Raw genomic sequence first — 5,101 nt, 5'->3', positions numbered from 1 at the left:
CCTACTATCAGCGCTGATGGAAACCATCCCTTCTCCTTAATGCTTTTTGGCTCCTTAGGGAAGTATTCAGGTCACATAAGCAAACCATGCTAGGACAGAATATGTTGGCTGCTGGTGTACATTTCCTCCCAAACCATGACTCAAACCGGCCTTTTCTTTCCATTGAGCTTGGCTGATGGCTTTTAACTCGAGACTCAATATAGGGCATTTCTCCAGAAACGTCATGGAGCTTCATGGGCATTCCATTGTTATGTAAAAGGTCCACATCATTTGTTCATCTCTTTCAACAAAGTTTACTGAAGCTTTTTTTGAAAAAAGCAGATTCACCTGTCCACACCGGCCAACTCTGTCCATGATTGTCAGAAACAAATTTGACTGAGTTTACTTGACAAAAGGTCGCCTAAGCTCTCGCCCTACTCTTCTCGTTCTCCATGTATTTGCCAAATCTGTGTGCTTTGGTATTTTGTATCCCAGAACAAACTGCCACGCGTGTGAAACCAGTAACTGGCAGCTGCAGGCCGACTGGCGCAGAGAGAAGGGACCCCATGGGAGAGAGCAGGATGCCAGGCTGTAGGGTGGACAGGGCCAACCCAACACCAGGCCTCAGGACCAACGGCCAGCCACACCCTTGCTGCTGTGCTTTGCTTTCCCCCAGGTGAGTCTGAGAAAAGTCAAGACGTCAGAAACAGCCTTCGTTTCCCAGTCTAACACAGGATTCATCACGGTGGCTGAGCGGAACCCAGGTGTGTTTGAAATAACTTCCTCTCTCCCTGCGTCCCTCTGAGGCTTTGGAAAACCGCCTCAGTTTCTGTTTTCATCTTGTCCTATTGGTTATTCTGGAAAAACATGACAGAAGTTTAAATGATAGAAGTCATATCTAAGTTTTTCATACAAATGGTCTAAGAGGGAATTATACCCATTTGAATAATAAATACCAAATTGATTTCTTCCTTTCTCCCTCCCACCCTTTTATACTTTCCTTAGGAAATATTGAGTATCTTTTATGTGCAAGACATAGACAGTGGGAAATAAGACATTAAGTATCTTATTTTATGTTACATAAGTTTTTAAACCGAGTTTATAAATTAAACAGCAATTCAGTCGTTAGTAATAATGATATTTAATTAAGTACTGCATCAAAGTATATAATAAAATTTTTAAAAATTTCCATCAGCCATACAATACTTTGATGGTAAATGAACATTTGCAAATACTACCCCAACTCCCCAACTTAATCCTCAAAACATATTTATTGAATTGAATGATGACTGTGGGACTCAGAAGGACTTACTTTGAGAGCTTTAAAAGGAGAATACCATTTGTGATTTTCTTGACTACAGAAATGTAGTTTATTATAGAAGAAAGTGAGAAAGAAAATGAAAATCACGCACAATTCTATTACCCAGAGATAGCTAACACCATTAACATTTTGGTTTATTTCTCTGGTGTGTGTGTGTGTATGTGTGTGTGTGTGTGTGTGCATACACAAAGAAAAGCTAATTATGGTGTCACAGATGGCCATGCTGAACTCTGTACCTCAACCTCATAGAATGATGCATTTGCTATTGGAGGGAATGTCTTCGTGGGTCATATGCATTCCCGGCAACTTAATCCTGTGACATGGCCACTGGGGGTTGTATCATGGAAAGTTTCCTGGTATAGAGAATTCTTGGAAGAAACAGTGCATTTGTGCGGTTAGCAAACATAATGACATCTTGTTTATTATTTAGCATTATCATGATAATAATAACATTTATATAGTATGTTTTACTCACAAATTATTGCAGAAACATGATGATTATTTTTTGAATTCCCAAATAATCCTGTGAGGTAAGTTTTATTGTTGTTATTATTATTATTATTGGGTATAGCTACATTTTCTCCATTTTTATGGGCGAGGAAGTCAAATTTCTTGCCAAGAATCACACAGCTAGTGAACTTGAACTGAAATCAGTATTGAAATTCAAGAACAGGACATCTGGTTCTATGTTTTGTGCTCTATCCACCTCTTAGTTTAATACAGTGCCTCGGTGGTCATTATTTCTTAATGGTCATTGATTTTGCATGATTTTACTGTGAAGTAAACACCTACGAGTTCCATATGGGTCTTAGGATTTCTTGATTTCTAGAATACTGTTCAAACTACCCTGTGAACTTGAGTAAGGCACTTTTTTTTTTTTTTTTAGAAAAAAATGTCTGCATTTGTGTAACATGTCTATATAGTCAAAAAAGTTTTTTTCTTGTGTTTTTTTTTTTAAGTTTTGTACAAAGTTTATCAGCAGGAGAGAGTAAAGCTAAAAACATTCTATTAGATGTGATTGCCTGTCACATTTCTCAGAGAGGAAGTCTAAAACTAGAGAAACCTGTGGCAGGCGAGTGGCAGGTGTCTGCTGATCACTGGGCGCATTCACTGCTGCAGAAGCAAGAGGGAGCAAGTTGGAGAGGCCAGCGAGGCCTCCTTGTGTGTCTACTTCATATTCACTGATATTTATCTGCGGCTGCACATTCATAACTATTGGCATCTGGAGGGTGGGAGAGAGGAAATCTAGACTGCCCCAGCCAGGGATCACCTTTAGCTCCTTAAATGAAGAGAGCCAGAGTGGAGATAAAGGTCATATTGGAAGTGAACTATCAAGACTTTCATTAGTCCATGAATTAGAATTTTATTTCAACCTAACTCTTTGTGCTAGCACCCTAGCGGGTAGTGAAAGAGTTCTAATCAAAACAGCACAATGAAATGTAATCTAAGAAGGAATAGGTTGATAGGTTAGCTTTCAAAACAGACAGGTGTTTTGTTATTTTAAGAATAAAATTCTCTAACTGACAAGCATTTTCTTTTTGTAGTTGAACTGGATCGTTAAGATGCATTTTTTTTTCATAGAACTTCAATCAACCCCATATTAAGACACTGAAAGTTCCCATAAATAGTATAAAAATAAGGCTTTGAAAACCTTTCAAATTAGAAGCAGTGAAGGGAAGAGCCAATATTAACTTTCTTAGGTGTCAATAGACACTCTTCTCTATGTGGATGAACAGATTCTACTCAACTTGTTTACTCGTATAATCAGTAAATATTTGAGTGTCAATTGTGTCGATCGTATAGTCAGTAAATATTTGAGCGTTGATTAACTGAACTTGTACCTAACCTAGTCTCTTACTGCCAAAAGTGGAAAGGAGAGTTGGAAGTGAAAGAGGCATTGTGAATTGAGACAAAGATGTCAGATGCTAGCATTAAGCTACTGGCACAATGACATTTCCTCAGGCCCACTGGCCCCCAGAAAAAACTTCAGCTAGATTTTAGTTGTGGTAATTTAAGTCCTTAATTCAAGAATTAAAAATAAATGAGAGATTTAGACCTTCCATTTCCTTATCCATGTTACTATTAGATTTTGAAGGTAAAGAACTATTACTAGTTGCAGCCACCATGTCAGTGAAAATTGTCTACAAAAGTCGTGTTTTAACTTTTTTTAATTAAAAAAATTAAAAAAAAAATTTCAATTAAGTGAGAGCAGGGGAGGCAGAGAGATAGACCCCCACATGCCCTGACTGGGAATTAAACCTGGAACATCCACAAGCCCAGCCGTTGGCACACAGGAGAGGGGAACATCTGCTTCTCCCCCCTTCTTCTCCTCCCCTCTCTGTCTCTCTCCTCCTACAATCATGGCTCGATTGGTTTGAGCTCATTGGCTCTGGGCACTGAGGTTAACTCCACGGAGCCTTAGCCTCAGGTGCTAAAAATAGCTTCATTGTGAGCATGGCCCCAGATGGGCAGAACATAGCCTCCAAATGGGGCTTGCAGTCTGTCTCTGTATCTCCTCTACTCTCACTAAAAAATAATAATAAAAAAATAAAGAATAAAAAATAAAAATAATTTTAAAGTAATTCTGACACCAACATCTGTAAGATACAGTTTTTATAGATTGAAAATGCATTAAACATAAACAATGAAAAAATTTGCAACAGCATTTGTATATTTATGCAAATTTATTTTGCATCTTGAAGTTTGATTCTAAACCTTTGTAACATTCAGAGTCTAAGGTTTCTTCTGAAATTTTTTTTTAGTATCTGCAGTGATGCAAAAATACCATGACCCACAACTTTCTGTAACCCCTTCTTGCTTGACCTTCATAGCACTGGGAGAGTTACTGGCTCCTATACCTTTGAGACACATTGAAGAATATGATGTCTAAATTTGTTGATTCTTTAATTCACAAATTTCTGAAAAGCAAACAACTTTATGCTTGCAGGAAGTAGATGTTGCAGCCTGAGAGGCAATCCTTCATTAATTCACAATAACCTTTCCTAGCTCTGTAAATTCTGTTGTCTATTTTAAGAGATTGGAATGTGTTCAGAATATGGGTATAGGCAATAACATACTAGTTACAACACTAGTTACAATGGTACCTTCCGGATGGCAAGTTTCTTTGGGCAACTATTGCAAGATTAATCTTTATTTCAGAAATGTTAAAATATGAAAGGTGTATTTCCATCAAGGAAATAGAGCATTAAACTGGTGCCCACATTGCTTTCTGGGAAGATGACTGGCTGGGCAAAGGAGCTTGTGAACCTCGTCTGTCTCTGCATGAGGGCTGATCACCTCTCAGCTATATTTGAGCTGTGTGTATGTGTGCGCGCATGCGTTTGTGGTAGCATTTGTGGTTAACTGCTTTGACATATTCCGTTTTGATTTCAAAACACTACGAGCCAGAAGCAACTAAACTAATTTTACCAGTTGTTCACAAAAACACAGAAAGCAAATGTGGATCCAGCAAGATTCTAGTCAGAATTTTCAGGAAATTAATATTTTCTGTTGTCACAATACTATTTTTTTAAAATAGCACTAAAACCAAATCAAAACACAGTTCTTTCTCATCAAAAAATTCAACATCTACTCAGAAGTTTTAAAAGTATAATGGTTATTAAGTAAAAAGTATACATATATATATATTTTACATCCAATGATATACTTCAAATATATCAAAGAAAAAAATCAAAATATCTTATTTCTGATACTTCAAATAATGTGTACACCGAACCAATGTGACTGACTGGCTGCTTCCCCAACAGTGATTGATTGTCAGTCTCAAGGAAAAATTTATGT

Source organism: Saccopteryx leptura, chromosome 4 (genome assembly GCF_036850995.1).
Source record: "Saccopteryx leptura isolate mSacLep1 chromosome 4, mSacLep1_pri_phased_curated, whole genome shotgun sequence".
In the NCBI taxonomy this organism is placed as follows: Eukaryota; Metazoa; Chordata; class Mammalia; order Chiroptera; family Emballonuridae; genus Saccopteryx; species Saccopteryx leptura.
Note: the sequence above shows the minus strand (reverse complement) of the source record.